This window comes from Castor canadensis, chromosome 15, assembly GCF_047511655.1.
Source record: "Castor canadensis chromosome 15, mCasCan1.hap1v2, whole genome shotgun sequence".
Classification (NCBI taxonomy): Eukaryota; Metazoa; Chordata; class Mammalia; order Rodentia; family Castoridae; genus Castor; species Castor canadensis.
In genome coordinates this window covers 35,956,259-35,973,450 of record NC_133400.1, presented here as the reverse complement: position 1 = coordinate 35,973,450, position 17,192 = coordinate 35,956,259, and the positions used below count along the sequence as shown (strand labels likewise).

Below are 17,192 nucleotides of genomic sequence, written 5' to 3'. Positions count from 1 at the left end.
GGTTCCAGGGGCTAATTCTTTTCTTTCTTCAGGATAGATTCCCTCTCTCCCTTCCCTCTTTTTCTCTTTTGTCTTTGGGCCTCATTCACCAATCCTTCTTCCCTAACCACCCTCCCTGAAAAAACCCAACGTGATAAATGGAGAAGTCTTAGACCTTGGTTCTGCCATGTTTTAGGGGCAGTGTCTGATGGCTGAGGGTACACAGGGTGGTGACTGTCTGCATTCTGCTCCACTAATGCAATCATGACTCCTCTGTGCTTTAGTTTTCACAGCTGAGAAATGAGGTGATTGGATTACACATGAACTTCAACTCACAAGATTGTCTTAAGATTTTTCAAATTTATGGTGTTGCAAAAGTGATACACATTCAGTGGAAAGTGAAGTGGAAAGTGTACTTCATATCTTGAATCTTGATCTTTTCTTATGTTAGGACAGGATATTCTCCTGTGATACTGGCTGGTGGCAGCAAGTGACAGCCCAGTCAGCCAGAGTCAGGAAGGTAAATGAGCAACATTCTACAATGTACTGTTATCAGCACTTTTGGGATATTGTGTTTTGCATTTTTGCATCCCAACAGGTCTGCAGAATATCCATTTCTATGTGTACATGAGACACTAATAAGATTTGTGTTAGGTGATTTTGCCCAACTGTAGGCTAATGTGTTCAGAGCAAGTTTACAGTGGCCTAAGCTAAGCGATGATGATCTGTACATTTGGGTGTATTAGATGCATTTTTGACTTAACTGTATTTTCAACTTATGATGGGTTTGTCTATGCATTGTAACTGGAGTAGTGTCTAGTATTTGCACATTGTCTCTTGTGACTTTAACATGCTATGATTCTAGGTTTTGGCTCCAAAGCCCTCCCTACAAGATGTTCACACCTCCTTTCTCTGGCTCTCCTAGAACACTGTGGGTCTTCTGTGTTGGCTACTGTCAAAGGTTATGATTGTTGGCATCCCCACTCTGCCATGCTCACCAAGCTGTCTGCCTGGTGATCCATCCATTGAGGGTACTTACTTACAGAGGCAGGCAGACACAAACACACACCTACGAAAGGGCAATAGTTTCAGAAGACTGACTTTCATAAAATAATCATCCTCTCGCCAAGATACTTGATAGGCCACAATATGTCATTTTCCTCTGGGTCTTGTGTAGAAGCAGCTGTGAGTGTGGTAGCCATGCTGAAGCTGGAAGCACTGAAGCCAGAGGGCCTGGTTCAAACCTGGCTCCTCATGAATTAGCTGGGGACCTGAAGCTTTGATCTTACCATCTTGGACTTCGGTTTCCTCCACCGTGAAATAAGGCTGCCACTGCCCAGCTCCTAAACGACCTGCGAGACTAGCCGCGCTAGCACATCCTATGTTCTAGGCGAAAGTTATATGAAGGTTAGACTAGTATTGTCGTGACTCGGATTCCTTCACTTACTTATCACTCATTGGTGGAGCTCACATTCACTGTCGGAGTGTCTGCTCAGTACTGTGCACACAGCAGTGAACTCACGGTCCTGGCTGCTGCCTTCAGGGAAAGGACAGTTCTGATGACACGAGGCTAAATAAACTCTGGCTACAAGGGCTATCAACCCATGAGCTGGCAGAATCACTCTTGGAATCAGAGACAGAAAGAGACTTAGAGAAGGCCCAACGCCCATCAGGATCACTGAGCTCGTCCCGTTTAAGGGACCTGCCCGGGCGGGGCCAGCACCGCATAGACGCGGGCTGCACGCAGCTGGGGCCCCGGCGCCCTGGGCAGGCTGCGGGGCTGGCAGATCACGCCTCGGCGGCACACGAGGCGCCGGACATGCTCCGCGACGGGCTTGGCCCATTTAGACACACCGTCTTAATTGCGGCGAGCTGGGTCCCGGCACCCGCGCGGGGCGGATGTGCCTCGGCGCCGCCCGGTCCAATTCTCTCCACTTACCCGGGCCTCGCGGGCCCAGTGGGGAGCGCGGCAGGCGCGGGCCGCCAGGAAACGCCTCTGTCATCAATCAGCCCGCCGATCGATCGATGGCGGCCCCTGAGCCGAGGCCCCGCCTTGGGATCAATCGGCCGCGGCTCTCCCGCCGCCCGCCACGTTCCCGTGGCCCGCATCCCCCCACGTGGGGACATGGTCGATGCGTCTCCAGGCTCCCGGGCTCCCGGCGACGCCCGGCCTCGCGGGTCGCTCGTCCCTGCCTGGCCGCGTCCCTCCGCGTGCGTCCCACAGAGGCTCCGCACGCCTGCGCAACCCAGGCCAGCTCAGCCGCTCTGGGGGACCAAGCACCCCTCGGGTGACGGCAGCGGAGGAGATGGGGCGGGGAGGGCAGCCCTGGGCCTGGGTGATGATGGTGCACTGGCCAGGGGGGCTCTGGCAGCAAGGAAGGCGCCCTTGAGGTCTCTCTTCTTCTCCTTCCCACTCTGGCGCCAACGCCTGGGTCCACCCTGGTCCCTCTTTTCTTTCTTCCCTCCTATTACATTTCACCCCCCTCTTTTTGTCCTTCATAGTCTTTCTCCACCCCTCCGCTCTATCTTGGATCTGTTCGCTTCCTTGTCCCGTCTCTCATCTCTGTCTTCTCCCTCTCCACCAGCTTCCCCTTTCTCCCCCACATCCCCATCTGTACTTAGAATCCCGTCTGGATCCTTGCTGCCTCTCTTTCATCCCCGTCTCTCTCTGGCTTCGGCTGTGGCTGTCCAGTCCGTCCTCCTGAGCTTCACCCTGCCCCCATCTTCCTCTTCCCTCCCCCATCTCCTGCCAGCGCTGCCTGACTTTGACACAGCCGCAGCCTCCCAGGCAGAGGGGCTGCTCTGGGTAATTGCTTACTAGCGGGTGGGAAGCTCAACCCTTCACATAGCAGGATAATGTCAGCAGAATTAAACTCGGGCTCTCTAATTACCCCTCAGTCCACTATTAGTGTTTTCATTTGAGCGCGTGTAGAATGAGTCTTTGTCAGAGAAAATCAACAACAGCCATGTCTGCAAGCAGCCACAGAAATCCAAAGACCCAAAGGCGAGGAGAAAGCTTTTATGTTTAGATTGCAAACCATCCTACCAGCTGTCTGCTTCCCTCACCCTAATTCTCCTTTTCTGTAAACTCATAAAATGGTAAGGACTCTTCAAAAGAACAGGGTGGGCACAAGAACAGGTACTCCAGCCGCCTACCTGGGAAGCCACACCCAGCTGTGGGCAAGATGACCCTCCAAAAACCTCCTGTCTGTGCTCATCAGAGACGTCTGTTAGAACCAAGGTTTCTGCCAGCCATTAGTTCAAGGTGCTCAAATCCTGACCTCCTAACATGTTCTCGATTAAAACCTTTGCTCCCTGTGTTAAACAATCCCATTCATTTTCTGCAAAACTTTTGGCTTCTGCTAGCTGGTAAGGCTGTCTGTTGTGTTCAGCCAAATGTGTGTGACTATTTTCTTGTCCTTCCCCACTATCCTTCCCTATGTTAATTCTGACTTTGTTGAAAGAAAATTAATGAAAAAAACATGAACCATAGCTTTAGGAGTTAAAATAACACAGAAAAAATAAGAGTTTTGAAGTTCTTACACTCTTGAGGGTGTGCCACCTTCTACCTCACCCCACTTTGTCCCTTACTTTTAGTCTCATTTGCATGTGATGGAGTAAGAAGGCCATTTGGCTTCTGATGCACTTTTACAAAAGAGCCTCAAAATTGCACTTTTTTTGGAGACAGATTCTCACTGTGTAACTCTGGCTAGCCTCAAACTCATTATCCTATTGTGTCCTCCTCCTGAGTGCTGCAGTACAGGTGTGTACCACCATATTTGGCTCCAAAATTGTACTTTTTATATAGTCTACCAATAAGATTATACACACATCAGCCCTGCTGTAAAGTCAGAGTGACTTAGTGTGATTGCAGAAAAGCCCCTCTTCTGCAAGACACTGTTTTGCTTCCAACTGCCAGAGAACTGTCATGAAAACCGGATACATCTACAGCAGAACAGTGTCCCAGGAGCCCTCACTTCCGGTCATAGGACCCACCAACTGCACTGAGAAATGTCGTTACTTCCCCAAGTGCAAGGGATTTCCACTAAGGAACACCCAGTCTGTAGCACTCTACAAATTAATGTTTCAACACAATTCTGTATTTATTGTGTGATTAGCACCATCACATTGAATTCTTTTCCTTGCATGAAATCATTAGATGGTTGAAAATGCCATCAAGAATGTCTCATATTTTTTGTAAACATCTTTTGGCACTTATTTATTTTAACATGCTGCAACTCTCACAAAATGAACTTAACATGGCTTCTTCTGACCTCTCAGGGCTCCCCTCCAGTATTTCCTCTGGAGACCCAACCTTCCCTCCTTCCTCCCCCACCTCCCTCATGCTCTACCTCTCTCTATCTCCTTCCCCCTCTCTCTTTCATCCCTTCCTTCTTTCCTTTCTCTCACTCTTATTTTTATGACAAGATCTCTTTCTATGTCCTCAAGGCTGATCTGGAATTCTCCATCCTCCTGCTTTAGCCTCTTGAGTAGCTGGGATTACAGACATACATGCATCACCACACCTGGCTTGGAGAACCATTTCTTCCCAACTCTCAGCCCAGGAAATTGTGGTGGGAGTGGGCCTGACCCTCACTGGTCAACCAAAACATCAGATGACCCTTAGGATGAGCATGTGACTACATTTTCTCAGAGAGACTGCATTTTTTTGTTTATGTGAAGACAAGAGCTTTTTCTGCTGGGGTTGCTCAAGTGTTGGGCGCTTTCACTGTGAAAGTGAAAGCTAGGCTGAGAATCAATCCAACACAGAGGACCAAGAGAAGAAGAGGTTCCAGTCATCTGTATCTCACTGGATTTAGCTGGGGGAATTGTCCTCACAGCCTGAATGACAGCACCAGAAGGAGTTTTAGAGGTCAAAGTCCGACAGTCTCACTTTATGGATGAGGAAGTCAAGGCCCAAGAGACCATCGAGTTTAGTAAGAGCTAGAGGCAGCCAGAGAGCCCAAGGCTCCTTGTCCTCTTGTCCACGGGAAGGCCAGCTTGATAGCCATGATGGAGAAAAATGCTCGCTGTGGTAGAACAGCTGAACTCAGACCTTAATGAAGTTAGACTCATCACATATTTCCTCCAGCAGCAAAAGATGTATGAAAAGAATGTATTGAAGGTCAAGGATGCACTGTGCCAGAAGTTGCGCTAGGCATTGTGAGTGGAGTGGGGTGGGGAAACTCTCCGGTGTGGGGGCTCCTGGACTGCTGAAAATGGCTGTGCAGGTTGCCCACTGCACAACTCTAGGAGGACCTGCAGACACTGGTATGTCTGTAACATTGTGCAGCATCCCTGGGGACTCAGTTTACAGCTATCCCGACCCTTGAACCTGGCCCCACATATAGGCTACAATACAGAAGCAAGGGAGATAGCTCCTGTGCCCTGTAGAGGTTTGCTTCATCACATGGGCATCTGGCTCTGCCTTCCACTAGCAGGAACAGCCCTTCATAAGGTCAAATTCTCGGACTTTAAAAAAAACTCAGAGAGGAGTGCCAGGGGCACCCAAGGAGAGTTCTGCCCTGCCCTGCTTCACGCCAGGCTTTCTTCATCATTTCCCATGATTAGGAAGGTGGGGGGTGGTGCATGGGGAAGCCAGAGGGGAGCTGAAGGGAGAGAGATGCTGTGGCCAATTAGCTGAGATGTTATGGTCGGTGTACCCCGGCTTGATGGGCTCATTAAGCCACCGAGCTCCCTGACAGGTTTTGGTTGTAGTTAAGAGCATACGTGGACCCTCGGAGTGTGCCAGTCTGAATGTTGCTCTCAGCCTCCTCCCTGTTCAACTCCCTTGAGGATCTGTGGCATGTCCTGCCTCTCCCACCCTGAAGTCCTTCTCAAATACCAAATGATTTTCCCTGCATGTGCAGATTGTATTTCCCCTTTGAAAGTTTAATCTGAATGCTCAATGTTCAGTTGCCAAAGGCTGTGGACTAATTTCTCTTGTCATTGCCACTTGGTGAAAATGTCATCATCAGTGAAGCGAGAGATGCTAAAGAAGGGAAAGAAGGGGCAAGAGGATGGGCGAGGGGGTCTCAGGCCCTCCTGGAGGCTCCTAAATGCCACAGTAATTAGGACCCAGTGCTCAGTGAGGGGAGTGGTCCATGTGGGTTCCAGGTGTGGGCAGCACTAGGGAGGTGCCTGACCCCTTGCCCATGCTCCATCGGTCAGCATGCCCTGGGGACAGGCAGCCAGAGTCCTGTGACCTCCATAATGACACACATTCCTGAACAATGGCTCTGCCTTTGCAGAGTCACAGTTCACTGAGTGACCTGGCTTATGTAAGGGTTCTTGCAAGAGTGCCTCTTTGCAACTGAGCTGGGGAGACTGCAACGAGTTGCCTGCTGCCTGGCACTGGTCAGTGAGAATGCAGCCTGTGGACAGGGCAGACGCCAAGGTCATGTCCATCAACCTCAAAAGTACTTCCTGTCTTGTGATTCTGGCCATGCTTATTTCTATTCCCTTTAAATTCCTTAGTATTCCTGCATTCTACCTGATGTGATTTTCCTTTTGTTTAAAAATGCATGTTTTAAAATTTATGAGTTGATTTAATAAAACAGAAAACAGTGGAAACATAACTAATACCAATTTACCCACTTGCATCCTTGGCACACACAGCTCAGTTTGTGCTGAATTTCATAGCTCACCTCACATTCACTTTGGGAGGGACAAATATTAAGTGTCTGTTGCATGCGCTGAGAAATGTGCTGGTCGCTTCCTTCATTATTCTTCCCATTTCGTGTCACAAACAGTCCCATGAGTCTTTTTTTTTTTGCCATGCTGGGTACTGAACCCTGGGCCTTGCACATGGTAGGCACGCTCTCAACCACAGAGCGGCACCCCAGCCCACAAAGTGCCCTGCAAGGTGGCACTATTGGCCTTCCTTTTTTCAGATGAGGGTCAGAAATGGCCATGAATTTGCCTCAGGGTTTGCAGTAAATGACTGAACTGGAATTTGAACCTGAGGCCAACTAACTTCTCATGCTCTTTGTGTTACTTATAACAAGACTGGCTTGATCCCAGTGCTTGTGGTATGGTCTGTAGTGGGTAATGCTTTCTCTCTCTGGGCCTCAGTTTCTCCATCTGTGCAATGGGTATAATGATCTTGGCCCTGCCTCCATCACTGCTGGTTGTGAGGACAAAATTGAGTAGCATATGAGGTAGGGGTAACAAAACAGTTTGAAGCAATGCCAGGAAATTACCCAGTCAGTTGGGGTCTTCCCAATAGCCTGGGGCCTGTTGGCTGTGGTGATCCCGACCCACAGCATAAGCTCAGTTTCAGATCTGAATGTCCAAGTGAAAGTTGGAGGAAGGGATTGTGGGTTAGCTTGGAAGTGTCTTACTCTAGAATCCGAACCCTCTCATCTCTGCATAAAAACTGGTGACTTTGCTTTCAAAACCAGACCCAATTCTCTCCCACCCCCAGGGGCAGAAATTGCACTTCTGTTGCTAACCTGGCCTTTAAGCCTCCTGGCAGGGAGACACAAGGCCTGGAGGAGGAGTGGGAGGCCGTTGGCTCCCAGTTGGCAAACACTATGAGGTATTTCTTGACCAACTGGGATTTATCTTGGGCCAGTTAGCAGGTGGGCTCCTAGAGCCAGCTCCACCTTCAGTGCCTGACCGCAAAGTGCCCCTTGGTAAGGGCAGCTGTCACCTTGAGTTGTACAAGAGTGGAGGCTGGGGCTGTGGGACCACAGAGTCTAAGACTAGCCTGGCAAGATGCCAGGACTGTGATTTTAATAATTGCTTTGGGGAAAAAAAATCTCCTTGGTCTTTGTTTATATTTGCTGCTCTGAGCATCTCCTGAGGTGTCCAGATAAGGTCCCCAATAAACCAGGGCTTTTCATCTGCCAGCTAAGTCCCCTCCACCCCTGGCCTGTAGCCTCAAGTCCTAAGGACCTAGCACCCATGTTGAGTTCAGTGCCCAGAGTCGCCAAGCTCACTCTTAAACACATGGGCCCCCCTCTAGCTCTCTGCACTTCTTTGCTCCCAGAGAACTCATTCCAAAGATAGAGAATAAGCGTGCAAGCTGCAATGGCCACTTGTCTGAAATCCCCTAAGATGTCAGCATCTTGTCACCTGCGCCAGACTGGGTCCTGAGGACTCAGGGGTCAGGCCCAAGTCATGCCTCAGTTCTCTCAGTCACCCAGGTAACTCTCAGTGAGCCTCTTCTGGGGAGTGAGTTGTTGGAGTGTTGCTAGGAGACAAAAATCTGCCTCCAAGGAGCTCCCAGTGTCACAGGCTCCCCGGAGGTTGGGGAGTGAGGAGCCTGCTCTCCAGAGCTATGGCTAACAGAGGAAGGTGTTTTTCTTTCCTTTTTTCTGTCAGCTTGTCACCACCCACTACCTCATTAAACCCTCTGAACAACCTGTGAGTAGTCAGGAAGGGGTCTCTTTCCATTTTCAGTAACTGCAGCTCAGAGGGGCCAAGTAATTTTTGCAAGGTGACACACCCACTGTGAGAATCAAATTTAAGACCTCAATGTATTTGTCTGCTCCAAGTTCAACCAGCACCTGCCTCTCAGATAGAATACTTCACTTGGGTGTTTTGGGGGTCATCGGGAGGGCAGAGAAAAAGAGCAGCTAAGACGGGTAGTCCAGGAAGGCTTCTTGAAGGAGGTGGGCCTGTGTGGGCTCTGGACAAAAGAAAATATAGAGCAGGCAGAGGGTAGATGACCTCCCAAGATCACTCCCTGCCAAAGTCCCTCTGATTTTGCAGAATCCAGATGCCAACTTCAACTCACTCTCCACCTCTCTCACCAGGGACAAAAGGCTCAAAATTAAAAAGTCATCATTTGCTGAAACAAGGCAGCTTTGGGCCCTAGCTCTGGGCTGGAGAGGAGCACATTTGACGCTGCCTGGTCACAGCCTGCCTGGGCTGGGGAGTGGAAGAGTCAAGCCAGATCGGAGGGGAATGACACAGTACTTGGCTGGAGTCCCTGCCTCTTGGCCTGCAAGTTGTACCTGAGACTGTCTTGTACCCTGACCCTTCTTCCTGTCACTTCTCTTCAACTGCTCCTTGCCCAGGCCTGGCTCTGGGCTGGTGGAGAGCTGGTGAGTCTGCAGCACAGAGGGGAAAAGGCCTGGATGAAAGAAAATGAAAATGTACAATTCAATTACATGAGAGGAATTTCCATTGCTTTTGCTTTGTTCTGAGCCCACGGCCAACTCAGTGCCTACTCAGGACCAAGCACACTAGAGGTGCAGAAAGAAGTGAACTACCCTTTTCTTGGTAAGAATCTGTGTCTGGTGTGGGATTAGGTGACAAAGACTTGATTTAACTTGCTTCCTGCTTGCTGTTCATGCCACAGCTAAAGGACCTGGGTTTCAGACCTAGGAAGCAGAATAGGAGCTGTGGGCAGAGCAAGAGACACCAACTCAAATGCTTACAAGGTCCACAAGCAGTAAGAGTGATGAGGTAGGACAGTTAAGAGTGTAGGGAACTGGTGAGTAAGTCCCATCAGAGGACTTACTAAAGCTCCTTGGCTCTAGTCACTTCTACTAAGGAAAGAGGGCCCAGGATTGTTACATCTAATTTTTTAAGAAAGGCCAGAAACCTGACTTTTCAACATGTAAATCTCATCAGTTGGCAATCAATTCAAATTTTTGTTTTTGGAAGTACTGGGGTTTGAACTCAGAGCCTCACCCTTGCTAGGCAGGTGTGCTACCACTTGAGCAGCTCTGCCAGCCCTTTTTTGTGTTGGGTCTTTTAAGATAGGGTCTCACTTTCTGTCTGGGCTGCCCTTGAACCTCAGTCCTCCTGATCTCTGCCTCCTAAGTAGCTAGGAACACAGGTGTGAACCACCAAAGCCCTGCTCAAATAAATATTTTAAAAGCATGGGAGGGGACACATGTGCACACATGCATAGCAATGAGTCATGGCCCAACCATCTCTGCAGTAGGGAGAGTCTAGAGAGTGAGGATAGAAGGGGAAAGGAAACTAGAGGTGCTAGGCTGATCTCCAGAATAAAGATAAAGAATGAGAAAGATGGAGAGGGAAAGAAACAACATATTGGCTCTGGAGAGGAAGGTTTGGGGATTTGCTTGGGAGACTGTCTATATTACTAAGTTAGGTATGAGAGATATTTGAAATAGAGGAAAGGAATTCTGATCAAGACTGGTTTGGGGGTATGAGTTAGATCACTTTTAATACATTCCAGTAAAAGAAATAAGAGTGGACATTCCTTCAGGGAATTCCTATGTGACTATAGTCTTTTTTTTTTAATGTAAATTCTTATAGGCCTGGGTTATGTGGAACCATGGCTTAAGTTCAGGTTCTAAGTATAATGCTTTAGACTCAATTTAACTTTTACATGCTTAGCGAGATAAAATGGACCATGGGTCACTTCTCCTTTGGGGTAGCTGGTGAGGGTGATTCTGACAGCCCTTCCATCTGCTATTCCTAGTGGGAGCAGGCAACGAGAGGTAAGAATCTTTGTCCACCAGGACAGACTCAGTTCTCCCACACCTTATACGGTACAAGCTTTCTGTACCGAGGGTAATTCAAGTAAAGATGTGTGTGCATTTCTCACATGACATAGATCTTAAGCACAAGCCCACCATTTTTTTGCAGTACCAACATGTTCTAATACTGAAGGGAACAGGCTTATTAAACTGGTTGGGAAATGTACCATGACTTTGCACCCCTCTGAGGGACTTTTTTCTTGTGTGTTGACTTTATAACCTATCCTTTACATGGTATGTCACCTGATGTTGTAAATCAGAAGGAAAGTACTGCAACTGTCCAGAGGAAGTGGTAGCTATCTTTAAAAGGTTGAGGAAGTCTTTGTAGAGGAATTAGATTTTTGGTACAGCCTAAATAGAAGTTTGTCAGACCTGGAAGAATGGAAATGATAATGTAGGTGTCAAATCAACTTACGTTTGGCTTAAAGCTGCCTCCATGCTGTGAGTCCCAACATAGCAAACTTAGTATGCAATCTAACTTAGTATGCAAGCAAACTACAATTAAGAGTATATTCTTGCTGGGTACCTGTGGCTCACATCTGTAATCCTAACTACTTGGGAGGCTGAGATTGGGAAGATTACAGTTCAAGGCCAGCCCCAGCAAATAGTGAGATCCCATCTCCAAAAATAACCAGGACAAAATGGACTTGGAGGTATGGCTCAAGTAGTAGAGAGGTTGCTTTGCAAGTGAGAAGCCTTGAGTTCAAACCATAGTCCTGCAAAACAAAAACAACAACAAAAACCAAACCAAAACAAAAGAGTACATTCTTATAACAAACAGCTGAGTCTCAGCCAATCATAGCAGCTGAGAACCAACCAATCACAGACTACCAACGCATCACACCACACCCAAATAAGGGAAACAGAGCTGTATCCAATCAAGCTGTTTCTGTATGTCACTTCCTTTTCCTGTCAATAAATACTGCTGCCTGTCTTGTTAAGTGGAGCTTTCTGAACCTCTCCTGGTTCTCAGTGCTGCCTTATTCATAAATGTTCTTTGTTCAAATGAGCTCTGCTAAATTTATCTTAAGTTTTTAACACAGGAGAAACACCCAGGCAAAGGGAACATTGTGCACAAAGCTGTGAGATTAAAAAAATTGGACTTATTTGGAAAATGTCATGTCATTTGCAGTAGCTGTTGGTGGTAATTATGGTAGACAACCTGGACAGTGGCTAGATTATTCAACCTTGTGTGCTATGCCAGTAAGTTTGGATTTTATCCCACAAATCTTGTTTTGAAACAATGGAGTAATGTGATATGGCAATCTAACTTTAGAATTCAGCTCAAGAAAGTAGGACTATGGATAAGATGATATTTTCATTACATTTTATTAACACATATTAATGGACTTTCTGCATATTTCCATAGGTGCATATAGCATATTAAAACTGACCTCCCCCTTTCTCCCCTCCACTTCCTAGTCTCTAGTAATCACTGTTTTGATTTCAGATGAATTTTTTATTTTTAGCTTCTACATGAGAGAGAACATGCAACGCTTGGGCAAGATGATTTGGAAGTTTCCATCCTCCTCCAAGATCCTGCTTGTTTTTCAAGTCCTCTCTGTTACAGGAATCCTAGAATTGGATGGAATTGCCTTCCCAGTCATCTCTCTGAAGAGACAGTTTTCATGTCTGTATACCTTCAGTGTTTCCTGTGTGACCCTCTTAACAGATGTCATACATTTACCTCATTTATTTACTCACGTATTCACTTAGCAAATAGTTATTTAGTACTTTCTCCATGATGCACATAGGGTGTCTCCATGAAGCCCAGTGTTGTGGGTAAACATGGTGAACAAGAGCTGGCATAGTGGCACAAACCTGTAATCTTAGAACTTGGGAGACTGAGGCAGGAAGATTGTGAGTTCGAGGCCAGCCTGGACTACACAGACTTGTCTCAAAAAGTTTTTTAAAAAGATGTTGTTGAATTTTCCATTCTCGTGGAGCTTAGGATACAGCAGGAACACTTGTATTGTTGAGGAGCTGAGAAGGGCAGCCTGGATGGAAGGTGGAGGGAGATGAGGGAGAAAGTCTGCTTCAGGTCCAGCTTATTTCACTTAGCATATTTTCAATGTTTACCTCTTTTGTTGGATGTATTAATACTGAATTTCTCTTTATTGCCAAACAATTTCCCATTGTACGTATAGATCATATCTTACTTATCCAAACATCAGTTGAGGGACATTTGAGTTGCTTCTACTTTTTAGTATTAAAAATAATGCTGACAATGTATGCACATGTGAATAAATTAATACAAAAATTAAAAAAGATAATGCTGATGTGGTGCTGGGTGTGTGTGGCACATCTGCAATCCCAGATTTTGGGAGTGGGGAGGCAGGAGAATTGCAAGTTTGAGGTCAGCTTGTGCTATGTGTAGTGAGTACTTCTTTCAAAAAAACAGTTTGAGCATTTGTATACAAGTTCTTGTGTGACACATTATCACTTCTCTTGCTAGGTCGTACGGTTTCACCTTCAGAAGAGCTGAGCCATTTTATACGTCTGCCAGCAGTATATGAAGTCTCCAGTCTCTCTGCATCCTCACCAATGCCTATACTTCGGTATTTTTTTATTGCAGTCATTATATTGGCATGGAGTGCTATCTTATGGAGGTTCTCATTTTCATTCCTTAATGGTTAGTGATCATGGGGGTCTTTTCCTGTGTGTATTACTCACTTTCATATTTTCTTTGGACAAGTGTCTATTCAGACTCTTTTTCTCTCTCAGTGCTGTGGATTGAACCCAGAGCCTTACACACACTAAGCTCATGTTCTTCCACTGAGCTGTGCCCCCAACCTCGTAGTAGTTCTTCATATGTTCAAGATTCAAGTCCCTTATTAGATCCATGAGCTGGAATTATTTTCTTGTTCAGCCTTTTTTTTTTTTTTTGGTGGTACTGGGGTTTGAACACAGGGCTTCATGCTTGCTAGGCAGGTGCTCTACCACTTGAGCCACTCCACCAGCGACTTGCTTTCTTTCTGTGAAAGCTACAAGATGATTTATTCCTTTTTAAAAATTTTTATTTATCATACATTAATAATATGAGATTTCATTGTGGTAATTCCATACCTGTATTTTGTGTACCCTGAACAAACTCGCCCCCTCCATTTTCTTCCCATCCGCTTCTCCCTTTTCCCTCCTCTTTCAAGTGGCGGGTTTTATTAGGCTGTCTTCACATGTGTGCATGCGCTGTACCTCTGTCCTCTTCATCCCTCAGTATCCTTTCCTGTCTCCCGTCAGAACTGTTTTCTTTATTCTGTGGTTAGAACCCCATTTTCTTCATTACACAAAAGTCTTCAGCTTTGATTAAGTCCAATCTATCTATTTTTTATTACTTAGGTGGTAATAGTTGAAAAATGATTATCTAATCCGAGGTCACTGAGATTTGCACCTGTGCTTTCTTCTAAGAGTTTCATAATTACAGTTTACCTTGAGGTTCTTGACCCATTTTGAGATAACTTTTGTATGTAGTATGGTGTAGGGGATTTATCTCATTCTTTTGCATGTGAATATCCAGTTATTTCAGCACCACTTGTCGAAGTCTGTTCTTTCCTTACTAAATGGTTCTGGCACACTTGTCGGAATCAATTTGCCATAGATGTTGGGCTGATTTCTGGAACTGAATTCTATTCCATCAACATATGACACTTAAACAATGTGGTCCACAACTGCACTGTTTTGATTACTGCAGTTTTTTAGTAAGTTTTTAAGTTGGGAAGTGTGAGTCCTCCAACTTTGTTCTTTTTTCTTTCAAGATTATTTGGGCTTCTTGCAATTCCATATGAATTTGAAGATAAGCTTTCTCATTTCTTCAAAAGTTCTTCAAAAAAAATTTTTTAAGATACAGTCTTGTTATATAGCCCAGGCTGTCCTCAAATTGGCAATCCTCCTGCCTCAGCATCCTGAGTGCTGGGCTTGCAGATGCACCACCATGACTGTCAGGTCCTTGGAATTTTGATAGGATTTCCTTGAATCTGTAGACCTTTGGGGGTAATTTTAACAGTATTGTTTTCTGATCCATAAGCATAGGATGTTTTTACATTTATTATTTTTTCAACTGATCAACATTTATTTATGTTTTTATTTTTTTATTTATGTTTTATTTATGTTAATTTTAACAGTATTGTTTCTGATCCATAAGCATAGGATGTTTTTACATTTATTATTTTTTCAACTGATCAACATTTATTTTATGTTTTTAAATTTCTTTCAACAATGTTTTGTAGTTTGGGTAGTATATGTTTTAGACTTCTTTTATTGAATGTATTTAAAAAAATTTTATTTTTAATACTATTGTAAATGAAATAAGTTTCTTAATTTCATTTTCAGATTGTGCATCACAAATATGTATAGATATTCAGTTAACTTTTGTATATTGATCTTGTATAATAGTGAAATTGTTATTAATTTTAATATGTATATATTTAGTGGATACTTTAGGATTTTTCTATGTGCAAGAGTATGTCATCTAGAAACATAGTTTACTTCTTTCTTTCCAGTATAGGTGCCCTTTTTCATCTTCTTGCTTACTTTTCCTGGATATAACCTTTAGTATAATGTTGAATAGTAATGGCTAGAGTCGCATCTTTGTTTTACTCCTGGGTATTGAATATTTTTTTGAAGGAAACTGATTTTTTTTTTTTTTGGTTGTAGTGGGGTTTGAACTCAGGGCCTTTGCTTGCCAGGTAGGAGCTCTACCAGTTGAACAACACCCTAAGTCCTTTTTTGCTTTTATTTATTTTTCAGATAGGGGCTCATGTTTTTGTCCAGGGCTGGCCTTAGACCACAATTCTACTTATGCTTCCCATGTAACTGGGATTACACACCTGGTTAAAACTGCATTTTTGATAGTAAGTTCTAGAAATACCTTAAATGCAAAAGCAAACAAAACTGCAAAAGAATATAAAGGCAAACATGAGACTTTGTAGCTGTCCACATTCTGTTCTGGATGGTTTATCTGCCCTGAGGCTGCTCCATGATGGTGCCTTAGTATTCACTGAGAATGAAGAGTGCATCATCCTGGCAGTACTGGAAGCTGTGATACGTGACTGAGGTTCCTCTTCAAGGAAGGACCTGTCCAATTCTGGGAATATAAACTGTAGATGGCTCCAGCCTCTTCAGGGATCATCTCAGCTGCAGAGATCCATCTTGCCTGAGCTCACTCATTTCCACGTGCAAACCACATCCAGTGACTAATTTGATGTGAGATAAAAAGGCATGGTCACCTTGGCTCACCTCAGGGTAATGGTGAAGTATCACTCCAGTGCCACAGCACTGTATCAGTTGGCCAAGGCAGCTGTTGATGTCATGTACTAGTCTTTTTTTGCCCTTCTCCTTCCTTCCACTGGTGTTGACCCCAAGGGCACTTCATATACTTTTGTGCATGCCTTATTCCATATCAGAGTCTGTCTCTAGGGGAATCCCACCTGCAGCATTGTTGATGGAACCCCAAACTCATCATGCCTACAGGGAAGTATATCATAAGAAGAACACCCTTAGGGAGATTTAAATGGTTCCTTTTTTCCATGTGTGGACCCTGGGTCATTTCTCTTTGGGAGTGAGTAGTAGCACTTTATACATTCCTGGGATGATTTTATGCATTTTATGTATCCAGCTGTTGAGAACTGGATGTATAAGCTTTCATTCCCATGATGCTGACTAAGGAGTGATTATCCCAGGATATCCAATAAATTGTAGCCCAGGTGGACTTTTGATGCTAATTTTGTACTGATTGACATTTTTAAATTGACTATACATATGTATAGAAGGCTGAAAATTAGCCAACCAAAAATATCAGTATCCAACTCCCTATAACTTCTAAATACAATCTTAAAAGGGAAAGGGTTTCAAAATTAGAAATAAGGGCAAAATAGTTTCTTCTGGGTATTGGGGGGGGAGAGGGAGGGGGCGGAGTGGGTGGTAAGGGAGGGGGTGGGGGCAAGGGGGAGAAATGAACCAAGCCTTGTATGCACATATGAATAATAAAAGAAAAATGAAAAAAAAAAAGGGAAAGGGTTTTATAAATGTGATGAAGGGTCTTTCCCTAGGGAGTCTGTCCTGGATTTTCTAGGTGGACCTTACATCCCATCATGATCATCTTTATCAGAGACAGAGGGAGGTCTGACATGCGAGAAGACAACAATGAAGGCAGAACTTTGAACAAGATGGCCACAAGTGAAGGAATGCCAGCAACCCCCAGAAGCTGAAAGAGGCTAGGGACAGATCTTTCCCAGAGACTCCCATGGGATTTTGTCTCAGTGAAACTGACTTTGAATTTCTGACTTTCAGATGTGTGTGAGAATAAATGCCTGCTCATTTATGACACTAAGTTTGTGATCCCTTGTTATAGCAGCTTTGGGAGACAAATACACTGAGTTTTAACTGTGCTTCTTCCTCTCAAGGGGTCTATTCTCCTGAACAATATAGAGGACAGGTTGAGTAACAAAACATCTTCAAATATCTTACTTAGAAGAGAGATCACCACAATTTCCTGGTCCAGGTCTTTCTAGGTAACTGTGGGGAAGGACAGAAGATACAGAAGTGCAGTGCTTTGATTTATTGGTATAGGATGTGTGGGGAGTGGCGTAGGAGAAGCCTATGAGGACATAAGCACAGTTGTAGTTAATGTTCTTCAGGCTGAGTTTGGCACAGCCCTAGCCACAGAATAGGGTGAGAATAAGATGTAGAGCAGCTGCTTTTCCTAAGATGTTTATGTCAAATAATCTGCAGGCTGAGATTTGGCACAGCCCCAGC

At 45.1% G+C, this 17,192-nt stretch overlaps 1 long non-coding RNA gene across 1 annotated transcript; it reads left to right on the top strand.

Moving 5' to 3' along the window:
* The first annotated feature begins 8,967 nt into the window (after nucleotides 1–8,967).
* LOC141417200 (uncharacterized) lies at nucleotides 8,968–16,744 on the top strand. Its single transcript, XR_012441788.1, has 4 exons — nucleotides 8,968–9,210; nucleotides 11,912–12,072; nucleotides 12,898–13,074; nucleotides 16,510–16,744. It is a non-coding gene; the product is annotated as an uncharacterized lncRNA (long non-coding RNA).
* The last annotated feature ends 448 nt before the right edge of the window (nucleotides 16,745–17,192 follow it).